The 23,448-nt window shown below is 33.7% G+C and overlaps 1 long non-coding RNA gene across 2 annotated transcripts in view; it reads left to right on the plus strand.

Annotated features, from left to right (window-relative positions):
- Positions 1-3,683: 3,683 nt before the first annotated feature.
- The window catches only part of LOC139862452 (uncharacterized), a 44,607-nt gene continuing 24,842 nt past the window's right edge, over positions 3,684-23,448 (plus strand). For both annotated transcript variants that reach the window (XR_011764187.1, XR_011764188.1), the window contains exon 1: positions 3,684-3,854. This is a non-coding gene — a long non-coding RNA (uncharacterized lncRNA). The remainder of the gene's footprint in view (positions 3,855-23,448) is intronic.

The following is a 23,448-nucleotide window of genomic DNA, read 5'->3' on the forward strand; positions in this document are numbered from 1 at the left end:
CTTCCAACCCTCAGTTTTCGTATTCATTTGGTTATTTGTAATCATAGAAGACGGAAAACAAACCGAATTTCTAGAACTATCAACAATTCTTGTATTCTTTCGCCATACAAGAAACCTAAAACATTTTCCAAGTGCCTTTTTAGACGAAGCTCGCCAATTTGCTATAAGTTGACTACATTTTTTCGCGTAATTTGATGGACTTTTAGGTGGAAAATGAGCTAGAGGTGTAGTGGGACATGAATATAAAGTCAATTGATGTACCGATTTAGGAAGAATACGTCCATCAAGAAAGATTTCATCGGCATCAACAATATTAGAATCATTTGGAAGACTGAAACAAAAGTTTTGTGATTCTTGATCAAGAAACCTTGATGATTTCGCAACAGAATTTGTGTTTCCTTCTTTGTTGTGATCATCGAATATGTGATCGAGGGACGGTTTTTGGTTGATCAACCAAGAGTATGAGAAGCTTTCGATAGTAAGTGTTTGAGAGGTATCCATGTCTCTCTTAGGATGAATGTTGGTTTTGAGATATAAATATGAAATAATCAGTAGGAAGAGTTTTCATATTTGTTTATTTGAGGGGCCGACTAATAATTTTTAAATATTTATTAAGAAAAGAGTTATGTTATTTTCAAGAGACATTTGAGAATGATGTGTACAAAATTATAAAACTCATGATAATTATGTTTTTGCGTGTTCATTTTTTTTTTTTTTTTTTTTTTGAAATATTTATTTAGTCTCTTTTTCTTTAATCATTAAATAAAATATATGAAGATAGATTAAAAATAATGATAATTCAAAATATTAAAAATAAAAATTGTTAATCGTAGACACAACTTGTATTTTTCTTGTCTTTTTGCCATACCCACGAACCAAAGTTGACAAAAAAAAATAGTGAAATACACCTTCTATGAAGTAACTCTTTGACTTTTGCTCCAATTTTTTGATGACTTACGACCTTCCTTAAGAAATAAAATGCACTTCCTCCGTATAATTCATACTCCGTAATTAACACTTAAAAACCTATTAATAATTAAAATATATTAAAAACTTAAATCTATCTTCATTTATTGTACCAGTCAACCCTTTGAATTTCGTATTCCCTTTTTTTTTTTTTTAAGAACAATTTTATTAATAACACCAAAAGGCCCAAATTGAGCATACAAACCAACATGGACGGCCCGCAAGATTATGACCACCTAAAAAGGACTCCTAATGCTTGGAATCACCATCTTCAAAATCCTAACATCTCCGAGCTTATGTCAAACTTATTTTAAACGAGGATAAGAAACTCGCGCTTGGCTGCGGTGTGGTTTTGGTCGGTTAACGAAATGTTAAAAACGGTTAACCCGTCGGTTCGCGATTGGTTAATTGAAAAGTAAAAGACGGTTAACGGCAAGATATTTATACGTTTAAAGAATTAAGAAATGAAAAACGAATGAGAAAAAGAAGGAGAAAAAGAAAGTAAAGAAATTTTACAAAAATGTAATTTTAAAAGTTTTTATTTTATAAAAAGGTTTAAAAAAATACCCTCAAAGTTGAAAGTATTTACGAAATTGCCATCGTGAATAGTGTTCACTCTCATGACATTAAGTATATTACTATAATATTTGCAAAAGGTAAGGTGTAGATTGACAGGCACCCAAACTACGTTTTCATATAAAAACGACCAAACTCACATCGTTTGAGGCAGGTACCTATAAAATTCACTATGTGACAGGAACGAGACTAATTCCACTATGTCAAGAGATGCGAATTCTTGACACTAATGGGATCGAACAATCGCCCACATTTGCAAAGAACTTCTACATAATGGCTGCGGGCTTTTAAGTCAACGGTACTTTCCCACGAAGCACATTGATAACTGACATTTTATTACTCTCGTTGAGTTCAATTCAAACCTTGTGTTGTAACTCATGTGGTAATGGTCTGACTCTCTTAGTGAAAGGTCAGAAGTTCGACTCCCGTGGAGTGCAGTATTACACACAAGGTTGTCCATTTACTCTTGAATTTCATTGAATTCCACCCAAAGGTGCCTTCTGCACATCGCGTTACGGGGGCAGTGGGGAGGGGGATTTTGCCGCCCATGCCCTCGAAGGTGGTAGCATGAGTTCAGAGTTATCAAAGTTAGCATGGAGACGTTTCTTTAGACTAATAGAGTATTATATTAATAATATCAAATATTAATACTTCTATAGTTAGTATATAAAAATAGAAACGGCAAAAATAATACAGGCATAAAATGTATAGTTAAAAAATGCAATTGGTGAACGTAAAATTTTCCTAGTAGAATTTTCCTAGTAGAGATAATGACATAATGTAATGTTGGAATAATACGGTATTATTTATATAATGGCAGCTAATTTTATTAGTCAAATATATGGTTTAAACTTTGAACAAGTATGAGCTTCTATATGTACGTTGGATAAGGTAGGATTTAGTCCAAGTAGTTGGAAGAGTAGCCCAACTTTTACTCCACGTGCACCACACTTTTCTCAGAGTCAGTTTATAATTCTTTGTGTTAAATACCTATGCTTGGCTACATATTCTAGGGTACAAAAAATTGATCTGGATCTTTTCTCTCAACAAATTACCTCAGACTCAAAAATCAATTGTTTCATTCTCATAAAACCCATCTGCTTTTACACTATTGATTTGTAACTTTGGGCACAAGTTTGGCAAGTTCCAAGTCGTACTATCACGAGTGCACGTGTTAGTCGACTGTTGTGTTAACCTTGGGGAGCGAACGACATTCTCGGTTGCACCACGGTCGGTGTCGAAATTCGCTTTCAAGGCACTGATTGATTCACGGTGCAACATCTCGTTCTATTTTCGATAAGTGTTTTTGGTTTTTGTTACATCAATTATCTATATATTTGACTTGTGTTTGTTCTTAGGTACAGTCAGTACCAACAATTTTGAAAGCGAATTATTTTAATTTTAACATGGTTGTATCTATTAATAAAGTGCTTCCTGATTTGTCAAAGTTGGAACCACTTGATGGGACCAATTACAAACGTTGGTCTCAAAAGCTTTTAGTTTTCTTTGAGCAACTTGAAATAGACTATGTTCTATTTCAAGAATCTGAACTCAATACCTCTAAGAGTCCTACTGATGTAACTACAAAGTCAACAATTGAATTGGATAAGTCGAGTTCTACTGATGTTACTGATAAGTCAACAATTGATTTGGATAAATTGAAATTGAAAATTGAAAAAGATAACAGGACTGCTTGAGGTCACCTTTTGAATCATATGACTAATTGTAACACCCCGTTTTTCTAAACATGACGCTCGGGGCATCATTTGAAGTCCAAGAATGATTATTTAATAGTTTGGATGTAATGCATTGACCACGTTTGACTTTGGGATGTTTTAAAAGTGAAATTGGAGTACATCAGGTAAACTGTCGAGTTTGAGTGCAGTTTGTCGCGTTCTGGTGTGTCGCGTTCCGTGACAAACATGGTTGAAACGCGACAACTTCTGATACTTGATTTCTGCCCCTTTTGTCGCGTTTCAGTATTGTTTATAGCGTCCTAGTGTCGCGAAACGCGACGAAGTGTCGCAAAACGCGGCAAATGTCGCTGTAATGACATTTTTAACCCATTTTAATGGAATCTTTTGAGGGTGATTTGGTAAATTCACTTATGGCCGGTTCTAGAGCCATAAGACTGGTTCAAGGCTCATCTTATCCTCATTTTACACATCAAACACTTCCTTCATCAAACCCTAGAGTGAGAAACTCAATTTAGTGAGAGAAAGCTCCATTTGGAGAAGAAGAAGAGTGTTTCGGGTCAAACCTTAATTGTTAAAGTTGTTCCACTCGTCAACGGCATCACTTTGGCGGTATTGGTAAGTTCTAACTCCGAGTTTCATTATTTGATTTAAGATTCAATGTTAGGGTTTTGAGATTGTTAGTTGTAAAACCCATTTAGATGATGAAGAGGGTTTATATGTGAGAACCCGTCCTTATCCTCCTGGACGAAGTCATCAACATTTGGTCCCATTGCGATGATTGACTCCAAGTAATATCCTTAAATTGAGCAAATGCACAGCGGAAGTCCTAATTCGTACCTGAGAATAAACATGCTTTAAAGTGTCAACCAAAAGGTTGGTGAGTTCATAGGTTTCTCCGATATGCAGTTTTATTTTTGACACAAATATGCATACTCAAGATCTTGCTTAAATTCAACATGTTGCAGCGGAAGCTTTTAGTTATCACCTGAGAATAAACATGCTTAAAACGTCAACATAAAGTTGGTGAGATATAGGTTTAATGCCTGCAGCGTTATACATATAGACCACAAGATTTCATATATAAACGTTTTAATAAAAATATTCTAAGTTGTTGAGCACTTGATAACCATACTTAACATTTAATCAACGTCGCATATTCCCTTTATTATGAAATCTTACTACACCGTACCAAGTGTAGTCACCAAAACGAAGTACTGTGCAACCGTTGAATACTGGTCGTCCAGTCCGGTTGGGGTTGTCAGGCCCGATAGATCTATCAACAGGATTCGCGTTTACAATACCTCATGTAAATAGTAGTTACCAAGTTACAGGGAAGTATGCCAGTGGTACAACTCAACGTAGAATATATATTTTTAATCACTTGTGTCCATAACGTAAATCATAAAATGCATGTATTCTCATCCCGAAATATTTAGAGTTTAAAAGTGGGACTATATACTCACTTTTGTCTTGAAGGTAATTAACACGACTTGGTCTCCGATAGATATCACGAACCTAACCATATATATAATATATCAACATATTTTCTTTTCAAGTAATCGTTATATATATATATATATATATATATATATATATATATATATATATATATATATATATATATATATATATATATATATATATATATATATATACTTATTATACTTTTAATATTTTCTTTGTCCGTAGTTAGCAGTCTGTTGTTAATGGTCCACAATTAGTTGCTCAAAAAAATAAATAAAGACCCCATCGTATTCGTATTGATCAGAATTAATCTCGACCCATGGTACCATGTTGTCAAATGACGTGTTGCGTACATAAAGTACCGTGTTGTCAAATGACGTGTTGCGTACAATCATGAGGTCTTATGATTAATCTTCTCGTGTTGTTTACGGGTGGTCCTGAAATATGTAAAATCAAATCATGAGTAAATATATATAAAATATCATATTAGTTAGCCAAGATATGATTAGTTTGGTTTTTGTCAAAATATATTCGTAGCTAAACTAGCTTCGGATACCCGATTTTGTTTTAAGGTGTTCTTTGTAAAAACAAGTTGTATCTTGTTAAGTTAGCATATCATTATGATATATTACAGGTCTTGAAGTATTTTAAAAGTCAAGTTAGAAGGATCTATTTAGTTTGCGAACAAGTTTGAAATCATTCAAACTATGTTCTTGTTGTTATAATTTATATCTCAAAATAAGAAAGCTATATAAATATGAATCGAATAAGATTATGAATAAGGTTACTACCTCAGGTTACTTGGATAAAGCTACTGGAAAAGATAAGAAAAAATCTTGAAATCAAAAGAGTGGTGGAGTGGGATTGAAAGATTGGAAGTAATCTCCTTGAAATCGGATGACTATATTGATACGTTCTTGGGTAGGTAAATGAAGAGAGATTAGGGAGTGAATTAACTTGAAAGAAAATTGGAAATGAAATTGTATGTGTGTGTGTGTGCAAAATGATGTGATTATGGGATGGATATATAGGAGATTTAGTTTGTTTTCTTGCATATAAGTCATACATGAGGTTAAATGGTTGGTTCCCACATATAACATCATGTCTAGTGGCTGATCATTGGAGTTTATTGTTGGTATATACTAATAGTAAATACGTATAGAAGCTGGGTATGATACGGTTACATATACCCTAGATATACTTGTAGAAATTTTGAGGAAACGGAACGAGAATTCAAATATGGACGGGTTTATAACTGTAAAAGAGGCTCAAAATCGGGCTTTTATTTTGGGTCAAACCGGGCCAAAATAAAATTTTAAGACATTTTTAATAAAGCAATGTTAGCCCAAAAAAAAAAATTCCAAGCTGACCTGGCAGCTCGACCCCAGCCAGGGGCTCTGCCCCTTGGACCCCGCTAGGGGTTGCCACCCCTTGGACCCCGCTATCGGGGGTGCTGCCCCCGAACTCCCGTCATGATCAAGATAAGTTCAAACAAGTGTGCACCCCGCACTTTCCCAAACTTGTTCGCTATTTATCAAGATTATTTTGGTTAACAAATTAATCCCATTACACTTAAATCATATTGGTGACATAAATCACCAACACATTATAGATTATAAGTATATATGTCAAAGAATGTTACATATAGTTATCGTTTTGAAAACTTAAGTTAGTGATCTCAAAGTATACCTATAACTCATTGTTGTTAGTACACAATGAGACGTTAAACCATCCTTAAATCATGTTAAATATGTATAGATATATATATACATAATCGTATAATTATCGTGTGTTATATAGCTCGTGATATCATCGGTCAAATTGGACGGTCAAACGTTGTGTAAAAATCTTTTCAAAAACATAAGTCTCAACAATTTAGATTACTTATCATGTTGGTAAGGTTTAATTTATGTAAATATTAATCTCATAAGTATAAAACGATCGAAAAAATCCGGGTCGTTACATATAACTATATTGAACAATGCAGGGTTGACCTCGGATTCACGAACCTATATAATTTGTATGTATATTAACACATATAATTGAAATCGAACAATTTATATATTATTAGTGATTAAATTGTTATTTTTTTATTATGTTTTTCATTAATAACCTACTTGATTATATCTATTATTATTTATAATAAAAATATTAATATATTTATGTTATATGTAGTAAATATAGTTTTAAATAACTAGTAGTTAGTTGATAAAATAATATTGATAATAATAAATAAAAAGTTATTTTATTTTGTAATAATAATAGTAATAATAACAAAAAGATAATTTATAAAAAAATGATACTTTTAAAAATATTGATATAAATGATAACTTTTAATAATAAGGATAGCTTTTATGATAATGATACTAATATTAATATTAATAATAATAATAATAATTTGTGTTATATTTTTACAATAATACTAATAATAATTATAATAATAATAATATTAATAATAATAATAATAATAATAATGATAAATGAGGTGACTACCTTAAAGGGGAAGACTTCAAAAAAATAAGCTGCTGCGAATGGGACTCGAACTCGCGACCCCTCGAAACCTCAACACTCACACAAACCATCCATCCGCCTATTTCTATCAGTTTTTATTCACTTAAATAAATATATGAATCCGTATTACTGTTATCCGCTTCTTCTTCCTCTCAAATCATAATTCGACCAAAGTTTGATACCAATTACAAAGAAAACGTTTCTTATTTTATTTTAGGATTTATAAACAATACGAAAACAATTTGATAGTGAATTAAATTACTAAAAAATATATATAAAAAGGGATAAACCTCCTGTGCTGTTCGTCGGATAAAAAAAATAATAATAATAATTGTGATTTTTGATTTCGTGAGCGATTTAGGCCAAGGTTATAACATAAAGTATGTTTCTAATCACTCATATAAACTTTCCAAACCGTTAATTGAACCTTAATTGTCACAGAAATTTCCAATTTAATCGAAGAACAATATTTGACTTTTTATTTCAAAAATGTTTGACTTCGAAATTAGAACATGTTAAGAAGATTTGAAACCTGAAATTTTGTAAAGAGTTCGCTTATAGGGTTACCAACACTTCTACATTTATAGTTTTTGATAAAAAAAAAATCGAATTCAAACATTTGTCAAAAAAAAAATACTCGTAAAGAGCTTAATAAACTGTTTTTATAAAACTTTTACTCATTTACAAGAATCACTATCTGTTTTAATTATAATGGATAATTGATAGTAAGAGGTTGAATGTGTTAACAAAAAAAAATCAGATTATCTGTTATATAAAGAGCTTATGTACTTCGACACTAATCACAGACAGAAATGAAAATATATAAAAAAAATAAAAATAAAAATTACAGAAGGTGATCGTGACTCTTAAACAGATTTCTTTGGATTGTTGTGTTGATTAGATCTTGATTTGTACTGGGAGTAAAATTAGCTACAGATTGAAAGAGACTAGATATTGAATTCGATTTTGTGATGTTATAATTCTGTATTTTCTTTAATTAAAATTTATAACAAAAATACATTAATAACAGATTTATTAAAAGTCTGTTTGTATGCATATTCAGATGCATATATGTATATATTAGTATATATGTAATCATATATGTATAATTGTATTTCGCATATGTACATGTATATGTATTTGTGATTATATAAGTGTATTAATAATAATATTAATACTGTATAATAGGTATTTAAATAATAATACTATTAATATTAATGATAATAATATCAATGATTCTAATAATTAGTAATAAATAATGATTTTATTACTAACAAATAAATAATAGTATTACTGGTAATAATTATTAACGATAATGTTCCTAGTAACATTAATAGTATCGTTGATAATATTATAAGTAAAATACTAGTAAAAATATTAACAATAATAGAATTATAACTTTCCTACTAGTTGTAACATTGATAATATTAATAATAATAACAATAATTCAAATGTATCAAATTTCAGTATTATAATTTTAATAATATTAATATCAATATTAATATTACTATGGATAATAATAATAATATAATAACTTTAATTATCTTGTAATTACATTTAATATTTTATTATTATATATTATTAATTATTATTTATATGAATATACACATATCTATTTACAAATAGTTGTTCGTGAATCGTCGGAAGTAGACACAGGTTAAATGATATATTTAAACAGTTCAAAGTTTTTGAGACGCAACCTAACAGACTTTGCTTATCGTGTTGAAAATACAATATCGTATCGAGAGTTTGATTTAAAATTAGTCGAAATTTTCCGGGTCTTGACAGTACCTACCCGTTAAATAAATTTCGTCCCGAAATTTGAGTGAGGTGGTCATGGCTAACAACAAAAATGTTTTCATGATGAATATGAGTCGATAAATAGAGTTTTATTACCATAGAGTGATATGGATAAAATAATTCGATTACTCGAAGAGTGTGAGTGAAGCTATTGCAAAAGAGCGAAATGATAACTTTAAGGTTCGTCTTAACTCTTGACGTAATCACGGTTGATTTCCGAAATTCAAGGGATATAAAGAAAATCTTCGAAATCTAAAAGATTTGATTCTTCGGCGAGTAAAGAAATTAAGATCTATATAATTAAATACGGTGATCTGCCTCGATTACTTTGTCTGATATTTCCATTATAAATTAAACTCTTCCTTCCCATTATTCTCATCATTCCTATATTTTTTTTCTCAGTTAATATATCCAAAAGATTGTAAAAATGCTTAATTCGGTTCTAATCCTTGTCCTTCTTCTGTCAATCACTTCTGTCTTCCTTTTTCATCTACCACCGGAAGGAATCTGCTTTCTTCTACTTCGCCCTTGGGGTTATAGTGTTCTTAATTCTCCCGTGTCTTTATGTTGCGATAAACATTGATATACACGGTTTGTAATTTATGTGTTGTTATCGGTTTTTATATTCTCCCTTATATTTCAAAGTCCTTGCTTCTGTTTTCTATATCCATTGTCATTCCCAGTTAATACTCCCCCCCCCCCTATTTGCTGCGATTTATACTCCAATTTCTATTTCGGAGCTTTGTCCCTTCGTTTCTTCTTCTTGCAATTGACATCTCTTGTAATAGTCCAAAATTCGTAGATATAAGTTTCAGAATGAATATTGTTAATGTTCTAAGAAAGAAACGGTAATAGTACAATTTGACTTGTCAAATTACCAGAATATCCGGGAAAAGACCGAATCATCAAGAAAAATATTTTCTTGAAATGTTTAGAGGTTAAATAGAATACAAGAGTCGTGTAACATGGCACATGATGACGGTACTGTGAATCATCACGTTCCATTAGAAACTCAGCATGAATTACTGTAATATAATCACGTTGATCAAGTGTCATTATATTATACTAACTCATGCTTCAGTTCCCAACACTACTTCAAAAGCATTCATATTTTAAATTTGAAGGTTCGCAGAATATAGAAACTAATAGTTTCTCATATGATGTAACACTGATAGCTCAAGAGATAAATGATTTCGGATAAGATTAGTTATGAAAATATATTCAGATATATAGAAGATATTTATAATGAAAGATACAATAATATCTTTGATTATCTAAGATCATAGGATGATGGAGACTATTGTCCGCAAGGGTTTAGAGTAAGGAGTAAGATATTCGCTAAAGACTTCAACAGGCATTGAATTATTTGGATTCTTTGAAGTCAAACTTATTCTTTGTGATTTGTCCACGGCTTTCTTCATAGTTTCGCATAATCTGCTTTTCGGTACTAAATTTTCTATCAAGCGTTCCTAACACTCCTTTCTTTATCATCAAACTTTTGGCCATTAAGATCATCTACAACATGCTGCTTCGTCAGCATTTTCAAAGTTAACTGATCTGGGTCATCAGTTATCAAACCGAGGTAGTTTTAGGAGAATTGTGTTTTTAGATGATTAAACGCTGATGGTAATATCGTGGAATATAAAAGGTTCCCCAGTAACAATAAAGAGTACGCATATATATCGAGGTTATAATAAGGTTGTTTTGGATGAAAAGTCGGAGTTGACTTGCTGGACCTGTGACAAAATTGGCTACTTTGGAAAGGGATTGCAAAACGATCTTCGGTAGTAACAATGTCAAAGGAACTAGAACAGATACGTGTTAAACTATTACTCGGGTTTTCTAGTGTTTTCAGGTGCATGACTATATGCATCAATCTTTTCTTCCGTAGATGAAGTTTGGTTCATTCTCTCGATTGAGGTGTTTTGAAGGATCATGAAAGGTTCGAACGCAGATTGTAATCGTCAAGATAAAAATGACATTTAAGATGAAATCAAGTGGCAAACTTGAAGAATTGTTTAGTTTCATATGTTATAATCAATATTTTAATCCATTTTAATTGTCCAATAATGGCAATCCTTAGTTGATAGTCCAATAATTGGTTTATATATATATAATCTTAGAATTACCCAACGACGTATTGTATACGTATTGTCTTTGCATCAACCCAGAGACGTATTGTAGACGTATTGTCTTAGAATTAACTAAGACGTATTGTGTACGTATTGTCTTAGGATTTATCAAAACGTATTGTATACTTATTGTGTTAGGATGTACCAAATATTCGAATTAATAAGTACGTATCATGACCCGTGTACAACTTATTGTCTCAGAATTAATCCGACGTATTGTGTACATATGTCCCGATTTATCCGACGATATGTAAAGTACGAAAAATAAATAACAGTATTTAAATGACGGTAAATAAAATTGCGAGAATATAAATTGCGATAATTAAATTGTGATAAATAAAATGTAACCAGTTAGCTAGGAACAGTTAGCGTGGATTCTTAACAAAATTCTTTATAATTAATTTGTTTGTTTCTAACAAATTTTATTTTGTCCATTGTTTTCTTCATTATGCCACTTGTTGGATTCTGATAGGTCAAAATCCAAATATGAAAATTAAATTTGAATGAAAATAGTTGTTCTTTGGTGAACGGATACGTATATATGTAGATTTGAGCAGTATTGTTAATGACTGCTGAATCTGAATTGAAGAATGTACAGTGTAACTTATTAATGTGAAATCTAAATATTCCTCGGGTATTACCTACCCGTTAAAATATTTTCACCATTAACAGTTTGTACAAAAGAATTTTTAATCACAATCTTTATGAAAATATATATACATATATATTTTCTTCAGATGTAATTATGGATTTAACGAGTTTATATGCTTTTAATCTCATTTGCTTTTCGGTTTGTGCTAGAATAAGTAATCTCTAAAACTATTAGGAACCACATATTCTTCGCAGAATATCAATGAAGTTATGGATCAATACTTCATCGTTCATTGTTGCTGGTACTCCTGGGTATCTATGGTGCGTATGGCGTTGATGTTCGAGGTATAGATTGTGAAATTGAGGTTTGCGGTGCGGATGTGGTTGTTGTGGAAGGTGGTACTGGTTATGCTGCTGGTGCTGCTTCTGGCATTTATAACCTTCGCACCATATTTTCTAAAGCCACTACCCGAGCGCGAAGCTCGTTGACTTCTTCTATTACACCGGGGTGACTGTCGGTTCGGACGAGCGGATAAATAAAATCTAAAATTTGATGTAATATATAATCGTGACGAGATACTCTGGAAATAAGAGAGAAAATGGTTTCTCGAACAGGTTCGCCGGTAAGTGCTTCAGGTTCATCTCCAAGAGGGAAATTTGGTGGATGGAAGGGATCACCTTCTTCTTGTCTCCAATAATTAAGTAAACTACGAACCCATCCCCAATTCATCCAGAATTGGTGATGACTAATTGGTTGATCCATTCCAGTTACACTGTCTTCGGAGCTTGAGTCGAAATCCATATCGGAATAGCTGTCGGAATCTAAGGAATTTGAACTGGTTGCGAGTTTCGTCTTGTACGGTTAGATAAAGGATTTTTGGATATGAAATGATTTTCGGATATCGGATGATATTCTAATTGCATATAATACCTAAATATAGTACAGAAGATCCCGTAAATTACGGAGGAAATTAAGGAAACGTGTCAGACAAGATTTAATGTGATGGGATATGAATTTATCTGTACACCATCTATGCACTAATTGCAATAAGACGTGTCGAGACTGTAAATGATAAGTAGATATTTTTCGATAAATGGTGGTAAGCAAAAACTTTTAACATACAGACCAGGTTCAAGTCCAGACTTACTAATATAACCTAACAACTACTAGGTCGAAGTCCAGACTCTTTAATGTATCCTAACAACTCCTAGTTAGACACACTAATGCAAGACCTGGTTCGCTACGACCACCGCTCTGATACCACCTGTGAGAACTCGTCCTTATCCTCCTGGACGAAGTCATCAACATTTGGTCCCATTGCGATGATTGACTCCAAGTAATATCCTTAAATTGAGCAAATGCACAGCGGAAGACCTAATTCGTACCTGAGAATAAACATGCTTTAAAGTGTCAACCAAAAGGTTGGTGAGTTCATAGGTTTATCATAACAATCATTTCAATATTTTAATAGACCACAAGATTTCATAATCATAAACATAATACACTCGTAAGTGTATGTAAAGCATTCTAAGTAGTTGAGCACTTGGTAACCATACTTAACTATTAATCAACGTCGCATATTCCCTTTATTATAAAATCTCACTACACTGTACCAAGTGTAGCCTACAAAACGAAGTACTGTGCAACCGTTGAATACTGGTCGTCCAGTCCGGTTGGGGTTGTCAGGCCCGATAGATCTATCAACAGGATTCGCGTTTACAATACCCATGTAAATAGTAGTTACCAAGCAACAGGGAAGTATGCCAGTAGTACAACTCAACGTAGAATGTATTTTAATTACTTGTGTCTATTTCGTAAACATTTATAAAAGCAGCGCATGTATTCTCAGCCCAAAAATATATATTGCAAAAGCAATTAAAAAGGGAGCAAATGAAACTCACCATACTGTATTTCATAGTAAAAATACATATAACTATATTGAACAATGCAGGGTTGACCTCAGATTCACGAACCTATATCATTTGTATGTATATTAACACATATAATTGAAATCGAACAATTTATATATTATTAGTGATTAAATTGTTATTTTTTTATTATGTTTTTCATTAATAACCTACTTGATTATATCTATATCTATTATTATTTATAATACAAATATTAATATATTTATGTTATATGTAGTAAATATAGTTTTAAATAACTAGTAGTTAGTTGATAAAATAATATTGATAATAATAAATAAAAAGTTATTTTATTTTGTAATAATAATAGTAATAATAACAAAAAGATAATTTATAAAAAAATGATACTTTTAAAAATATTGATATAAATGATAACTTTTAATAATAAGGATGGATTTTATGATAATGATACTAATATTAATATTAATAATAATAATAAATTGTGTTATCTTTTTACAATAATACTAATAATAATTATAATAATAATAATATTAATAATAATAATAATAATAATAATGATAAATGAGGTGACTACCTTAAAGGGGAAGGCTTAAAAAAATAAGCTGCTGCGAATGGGACTCGAACTCGCGACCCCTCGAAACCCCAACACTCACACAAACCATCCATCCGCCTGTTTCTTTCAGTTTTTATTCACTTAAATAAATATATGAATCCGTATTACTGTTATCCTCTTCTTCTTCCTCTCAAATCATAATTCGACCAAAGTTTGATACCAATTACAAAGAAAACGTTTCTTATTTTATTTTAGGATTTATAAACAATACGAAAACAATTTGATAGTGAATTAAATTACTAAAAATATATATAAAAAGGGATAAACCTCCTGTGCTGTTCGTCGGACAAAAAAAAAATAAAAAAAATAATAATAATTGTGATTTTTCATTTCGTGAGCGATTTAGGCAAAGGTTATAACATAAAGTATGTTTTTAATCACTCATATAAACTTTCCAAATCATTAATTGAACCTTAATCGTCACAGAAATTTCCAATTTAATCGAAGAACAATATTTGACTTTTTATTTCAAAAATGTTTGACTTCGAAATTAGAACATGTTAAGAAGATTTGAAACCTGAGATTTTGTAAATAGTTCGCTTATAGGGTTACCAACACTTCTACATTTATAGTTTTTGATAAAAAATCGAATTCAAACATTTGTCAAAAAAAATACTCGTACAGAGCTTAATAAACTGTTTTTATAAAACTTTTACTCATTTACAAGAATCACTATCTGTTTTAATTATAATTGATAATTGATAGTAAGAGGTTGAATGTGTTAACAAAAAAAATCAGATTATCTGTTATATAAAGAGCTTATGTACATCGACACTAATCACAGACAGAAATGAAAATATATATAAAAAATAAAAAAAAATACAGAAGGTGATCGTGACTCTTAAACAGATTTCTTTGGATTGTTGTGTTGATTAGATCTTGATTTGTACTGGGAGTAAAATTAGCTACAGATTGAAAGAGACTGGATATTGAATTCGATTCTGTGATGTTATAATTCTGTATTTTCTTTAATTAAAATTTATAACAAAAATACATTAATAACAGATTTATTAAAAGTCTGTTTGTATGCATATTCAGATGCATATATGTATATATTAATATATATGTAATCATATATGTATAATTGTATTTCGCATAAGTACATGTATATGTATTTGTGATTATATAAGTGTATTAATAATAATATTAATACTGTATAATAGGTATTTAAAAAATAATACTACTAATATTAATGATAATAATATCAATGATTCTAATAATTAGTAATAAATAATGATTTTATTACTAACAAATAAATAATAGTATTACTGGTAATAATTATTAACGATAATGTTCCTAGTAACATTAATAGTATCGTTGATAATATTATAAGTAAAATACTAGTAAAAATATTAACAATAATAGAATTATAACTTTCCTACTAGTTGTAACATTGATAATATTAATAATGATAACAATAATTCAAATGTATCAAATTTCTGTATTATAATTTTAACAATATTAATATCAATATTAATATTACTATGGATAATAATAATATAATAACTTTAATTATCTTGTAATTACATTTAATATTTTAATATTATATATTATTAATTATTATTTATATGAATATACACATATCTATTTATAAATAGTTGTTCGTGAATCGTCGGAAGTAGACACAGGTTAAATGATATATTTAAACAGTTCAAAGTTTTTGATACGCAACCTAACAGACTTTGCTTATCGTGTTGAAAATACAATATCGTATCGAGAGTTTGATTTAAAATTAGTCGAAATTTTCCGGGTCGTGACATTATGGAAAGTTGTTATTGTTGATACTTGGCGGGTTTTGGGTTGATTAATGATTTAACCATGTTTAAGGCTTGTAAGTAGTGTGTAATCACTAGTGTTAGTGATTATAGAAGTGTTGGAACTACTTTGGGTGTATTTGGGTTGACTAATTTTGAAATGGGTCAAAATTAGGGTTAAGATGTCATATTGGGCAAGATTGGTGTTTAACACCTATGCTTTGGTTTAATTGGTGTATTAGGACCATTCTCATTTGTGTTAGTGATTATTAGTTAGTTTGGGCGCGGTTTGAGCTTGAAAGTGCAATTGGGTCGAAATTGCACTAGTTGTCGAAATGGGTTGATTTGTAATCCACCCTAATTGTGTTATTTGTTATGTGATAATGGAATAGGTACGTTCCATTGGCGTTTGTGGATTTTGGTTTGGAATCCATCTAGACTTCAAGGTGAGTGTTAATATCCTATGTGCATATGTATGTGTAGGATGGGTGCGGGTCTGGTGAAGCAGTTCTCGTTTATAGAGATCACTTCACATGTAGGTGGATGATGGACTCTTGGTTTTGGAGTCTTTGTGTACGCTTATGCGTTTTGGGTCACCACCCTTGGGATAGTGAATCTTTGTAGTATACGGATTCATGATGACTCGGTTGTTCGGTCATCTTATTATAGAGGTAGTGGATCTCGGTTAGGGCGGATTCATGATGACTCGGTTGTTCAGTCATCTTATTATAGAGTTAGTGGATCTCGGTTAGGGCGGATTCATGATAACTCGGTTTGTTCGGTCATCTTATTATAGAGGTAATGAATCTCGGTTAGTGCGGATTCATGATGGCTCGGTTTGCTCGGTCATCTTCTCGTTAAGGTTGTGAATCTCGGTTAGAGCGGGTTCATGATGACTCAGTTTGTTCGGTCATCTTATCATTGAGGTAGTGTATCTCGGGTCGTGCGAATTCACTAAGGCTCGAGTTGTCCAGCCAACTTTCGTATGTTTAAGGTTAAGTGGTTAACCTTGGGTTGCAGGTTCGTTGGGTATTATATTACCTTATGTTATTGATATTGTTGTGTTGTAGCTAGGCCTCCGGGTGTAGCTTGGTAGTGTTGTTCATATCGTTGTGAGTGAACTTACATTGATGTTGTAGCTAGTGGTATCGTAATTGTACGGTATCCTTAGATTAGCTTGCTATATGCCTGGATGCTCCGGTATGTGTTATTTGATATTTGTGTGGCGTGTCCATTTTATGCATATATATGTATGTAGTATATTCTCACTCACTAAGCGTTAGCTTACCCTCTCGTTGTTGATATTTTTATAGGTTCGCGTAATGGCGGCTCGGGTAAGCGTGGGGATTAGAGATCTTGGCTAGGTTGCTTAGGAGATATCTCTTTTGGATTTGATTAGGATTGGGTAGCGTATCCCCAATCACCATGCTCGGTTTTGTATGCCCGTTTGGATATTTAAACTTGTGTTAAATGTTTTAAAGTTATTAAACTTACTATTGTATTGAAGATGTCTTGGAAACATAATTGGGACCTAAATGTTAATGATATTAATGTATTATAAAGAAAAATTTTTATGGGCCGTTATTAACACGGGTTGGGGTTGTTTCGCTAATACTCTTTTTACTCTTTTTATCAACCAAAAATCTACAAAAGTTATTTGGGAAACCCTTGAGAAAAAATATGGTGCAGATGATGCTGGTAAAAAGAAATATGTTGTTGGAAACTGGTTACAATTTCAGATGGTAGATGACAAGCCAATCATGGAACAAATACATACTTATGAGAACTTGGTGGCTGATGTTCTAAATGAAGGAATGAAGATGTGTGAAGTTTTGCAAGCTAATGTGTTGCTAGAGAAATTTCCTCCACAATGGAATGACTACCGAAATCAACTCAAACACAAGAAACGCGATCTTTCATTGCAAGAACTTATTTGTCACATGAGAACTGAAGAAGCCAACCGACTAAAGGATAAGCAAATCTCTAACTCTACTTGTTCTATTAAAGCTAATTTGGTTGAATCTGTTGGTCCTTTAAAAAACAGGTTTAAAGGAAAAGATAAGAACCATAAAAATGGGTACCAAAAGAAAAAGTTTGTCCCGAGAAAGGGAGATGGCGGTATTCAAAAAATCAAAGGCTCATGCTATGTTTGTGGAAAGCCTGGGCACAAAGCTTTTCGATGCAATGACCGCAAGGATCAACAAAGTACGAATCAAAAGCAATCTGCCCCACAAGTGAATGTTGTTGAAACTGAAATCATAGCAGCAGTGGTTGTTGAAACTAACCTGCTAGAAGACAAATCGGTGTGGATAATGGACAGTGGTGCCACAGGGCACTTTTGCAACAATCGAGCACTTTTTCACCGATTTGAAGAAATTCCAAATGGTCAACATGTTTTCATGGGAAACTCTAATTGTAACGACCCTGGTTTTTCCTACGTTATTTATTAATAATTATTATTATTAATACGCTTGATTAATCGAATGTATGTTATTACATTTACATGTTGCTTTAACTGTCCGTACTTGAACTTTAAATGCCCGAAACGTCTTGGTGACACCCGGAACTTGCACGAATAATATTTTCAAGTATTATTTACATTCATGATTAATTTTATTAATCATTTAGGTTAACTATAATGGTTAGTTAGTTACTTGGGCTTAACTTGGACTTTTAGTGGATTACTAGCTAACTACTCACTACTTGGGCCTTTTAAGAGTTAATGGACTTGTATAAGCCCACCCTACTTATTACTTGGGTTAATTAGCCCACTCTTGAAGCTTGTAAGTATCATTTAGCTTGGAACTAACTAGTTTGACCATTTGGAATCTTGTTGGCTCACTATCCCCATGCACACCACCTTATTGTCCAACTTTAAGCCTTCTTTACATGCAATTATCCAACAAACCATGCACTCTTTCCCTTGGGGCTGCAGGCCGTGAGTTTTGTGGCTTCAAGGAGTCCACACTTCATTATTTCTTCATTACTTGTTCACTTGAAATCTCTCACTCAAACACACACACTTTACTTGCAATTTTCTTCTCTCTTTTTCTCTCAAGTTCTTTGTTCTTTGTAAGTAATTTGAAGACATTTCTTCTTCTTCTTTCTCCCTAAAAACCGTGGCCTTTTACCCCTTAAACATCATCATCAATTGTTGTTTGTTTACTTGTTCTTACTTAATGTTTGAATACATGTAGTTACTAGTTATATGTTACTTACTTTCTAACTTTCAAGAACAAACTTACTAGTTTGATTTCTTCATCTTTATCTTGTTATAACAAGAACATTCAAGAACATAATCTATCTAGTTATGTTCTACATATTTTGTTTCAAAATAACTAAAGTTCATAGTTGTATAAACTCATTACTTGTAGTTCTTGAAGTAACTTTAAAGTTACTTCACTTAAAGATCAACTTGGGTTGAATCTTTAAAAGTATGAGCAACTATGAACCATTTTCTTATTTAGTTAGCTTTCTACTTTATTTATTTCAAAGATTTAAAGTTTATAATCTTTATAATTGTTACTTGTGTTCTTGTTTGTTGTATGTTACTAGAATACCACCTTCATGGTTGGTTTAGGCTTATCATTCATTTTCTTTATTTCTTATTGTTAGTTGCTTACTACACATTTGAACAAGGACATGAAACCAACAAGAGCTCACACTTTGGTGCAAGTATCATGGATCCAACACTTGGTTGTGATCTTTCTTAGTGTTCATGAACTTGTTCATAAACTTACATGTAACCTTGGTTCATCAAACACTTACAACACTTGCACTTGAGTTATGATGGACAAACCTTGGTCAAAATGATGTTAACACATCAACGAGTTGTACACTTGAAGCTATACGCATCAAGGATGAGAACCGTGATGAACATCAAGCACCGAGACAACCGGAACTCTCCAAAACCCACTGTTCTGTCCAAAACCTACTGACCTGATGCTTCTGGAACAGACCAGTAGACCTGGGCTGTTCTAACCTTGATTTTTAGATAGAACTTTTCGAGTAGATAACTTTTCATATAGGACTCGTCTTAATCCGAGTTACGGTTTAGGATTTATGGCCCTCCGATCGTTACCATGTCCTTTAACGTTGTGCAGAAATTTCTGACCTACTCGCACTTAGACCGTCGTCACGGTCAAACCAAGACGAGTTTGCTTCTGTAAATTTTACCACACTTAAGGGACTCATAGACGGAGCCATGACCACTGGTCTCACCTTAATTCAGTAAGGGTAGAGGCCGTGGTGACTGACCGAAGTCAGCCCTTGTTTTAAACGACTTTCATAAACGAGTCTTACATGTTTCCTTTTGTTTAATGATGATTGATGATGACCCTTATGACCTTAATTACATACTTGTAAACCTTTTGAGACGACTTATTGACTTAGTGCTATTTGACTTAGGTTGAGGACGTTTGGACCGTTACTTGCACACCACTTTCCCGACTACTACCTTACCGTTACGTCTAATCATTGTGAGTTATAGCATTCCCTTTTTACTTTAACTTATTTTGGGAACTGAGAATACATGCGGATTTTATTTTATGTTTTACATACTAGGCACGAGTACTTAAACTTTTATATGTGTGGGTTATACAACGGCATAAACATTCCCTTTAGCTCGGTAACGTTTAATCATTGGTTTTTGAACCGTGAACGCGAATCTTAGATATGGATCCATAGGGTTTGACATCCCCACTCGGGCTAGTAGCGCTAGCATTTAACGAGTGTTTAATACTTCGAGGTTATACGCACTTGCCAAGTGCACTTTAAGGGGGTACATTAAACGTTAAGTTAGTTACCGGGTGCCCATGGTTAAGCATATACTTTTACATACTTTTGAAACGCTCGTGTAGCACTGAAATCTCGTGGCCTACTTACATTACTGTTATACTTAAACTATAGCTCACCAACCTTTGTGTTGACCTTTTTAAGCATGTATTTTCTCAGGTGCTTGAAGTCGCTTCCGCTACCTTACTAGTCGTGCTGTAGAACCCGCTGCCTAGAGTTGTTATCGCATGACTACTTATGTTGCATTCAAACTTTTTACTTATGAACTTATGTTATGTAACGACCATTATGGTCACGTACACTTATTTAATGCTTCTACTTAGTGAAGCATACTTTTGATTTGTAAAACAATTGACGTATGTTATGACGTCACTTTTATTTATGAATGTAAACTCTGTTTTGAAAACGCATATAGTACTTAACCTTGTAATGATCCTGTTGTTGATGGTCCGTACATAATGATTTAGTACGGGGCGTCACATTTGGTATCAGAGCATTGGTTGTAGGGAATTAGGATGCATTAGTGAGTCTAAGACCGACCCGAGTAGGATTCACTAATAGGGCTAATCTACAACTTGTTAGTTTACTTGTTTCCGCTGAATTTACTGCATGCTACTGCTTACTGTTACTGCTATATGCCGTATGCTACTACGTGATTTCACTACTGCATGCTATTACTTGCTTTCGATTGCATGCTAGTTTCGTACGATTACTGATATTGCCATGCTACTTATTGTTATACATGATTTAAACTGTTGGCCTATTATTTGCTTGCTTTATGACATACTGACATGGAAAATTTATTTTTCCTTGTTCAGATGTCGGACGTTCCACCTGCTGACATCCCGAGCGGCTCAGGCCCCGTTGTTCCACCCACTGCTGCACCTGTTGCTGCTGCTGCTACCGACATTCCGGCCCCGACACCCACTGGCGACCCCGGCGCCTCTAGTTCTGGAGCTAGCTCTAGTGTGCCCATCCCGGCGTCTTCTTCCAGACCCCCGAGGCAACTGGCTCGCATTGGTGGTATGGAGATCCTCGCGGAGTTCGGGGAAGGTCCCTTCCGTAATCACTGGCGCACACCTTGCCGACGCACTGCCGACGGCCGCTTAGCCGTGATTACGCCAGGCCGACACCGACAGATGTTGGCCGCTTTCGGATATGTTGAGCCACCCGCGCCACCACCGCATGATTCAGACGACGATTCTTCCACCGATACTTCTTCAGACGACACCTCATCTGACGACTCCAGTGATGAGGAGGATCACGCTGACCGACCGATTCAGGCACCTTCTACCCCGCCGAAGAAGCGGTATCGCTTCGCTGGCATAATTCCTGGTCGTACTGTCACTGACGCTTATGGACGGCGTCGTAGGATCACTGCACGTAAACGGCTGGTGCCGTACCCCGCCGACCCACAGATATTACCGTCTCCACCCAGAGCCGGACCATCCACTTCAGCACCACCGGCTCCACCTGCACCGCCAGCACCACCTGCCCCACCATCTTCCTCTAATGAGGAAATGAGGCGGGAGATTGAGATTCTCCAGACTCGAGTTACTGAGCTCGAGGAGCAGTTGGCTCATGTTTTGGACATCTTGTACCCACCATCGCCGTAGGACTTTGTACTAGATTCTGTATTGTAATCTCTTTTGTAATCTCATATTTCACTTATGTAATGTACGAACTTATTGTAATGTATGAACTTATTATCATTAATGAATGGAATTTGTGTTGCTTACTTCTTGCGCAAGTGTTCTATTTACGTTATCATCTCATGGTTTTGTGGTACTTATATCTGCTTGCGTTATTTAATCAACATGTGTTGTGCTGTTTTCATGTTGGTTGTTATATAATGTACTATTATTATTTGCATAATGGATTTTGACTTGAGTCAAAATGTTTGTATAGAACATCATGGCCAACGGGAGATCTATCCCCACCGCGGCACAAATTGAGGAAATGATTAACGAGCGAGTCGCTGCTGCACTAGCTGAAAGACAACCCCAAGCTCCACCACCACCGCCTGTCAATCCACCTGTCATCCGAGATGGGTGTACTTACAAGGAATTTCAAAGCTGCAAGCCACACTACTTCAGTGGCACTGAGGGACCCGTCGGTCTCACCAGATGGTTCGAAAAGTTGGAATCGGTATTCAGGGTTAGCAATTGTTCTGAGGCTAACAAAACGAAATTTGCATCTTGCACACTTTCGGATGGCGCGCTTACATGGTGGAATACCATGGCCCAAGCGCAAGGAATTGATGAGGCGTATGCTACGCCTTGGGAAGAATTTAAATGTGCTATGATCGAGGAATACTGTCCGAGAACCGAGATTCAAAAGATGGAAATCGAATTTATGCAATTGAAAACCGTGGGGAACGACCTTAACAGCTACAACCGTAGGTTTTTGGAATTGGCTCTTATGTGTCCAACCATGGTCACCCCCGAATTTAAGCGTTTGGAGAAATACTTCTCGGGACTTCCTAAGTCCATCAAGGGTAATGTTACCTCATCCAAGCCACCAAGTGTTCCCGAAGCAATGCGCATGGCGCATACTCTCTTGAATCAAATCATCCTTGACGAGCCGGAGAAGGCTAAGTTTGAAACTGTTAGTGGTGAAAAGAGGAAATGGGACAACAACCACAACAACAACAGGGGTAGGAA

The sequence above is a fragment of the Rutidosis leptorrhynchoides genome, chromosome 8 (assembly GCF_046630445.1).
Source record: "Rutidosis leptorrhynchoides isolate AG116_Rl617_1_P2 chromosome 8, CSIRO_AGI_Rlap_v1, whole genome shotgun sequence".
Lineage (NCBI taxonomy): Eukaryota > Viridiplantae > Streptophyta > Magnoliopsida > Asterales > Asteraceae > Rutidosis > Rutidosis leptorrhynchoides.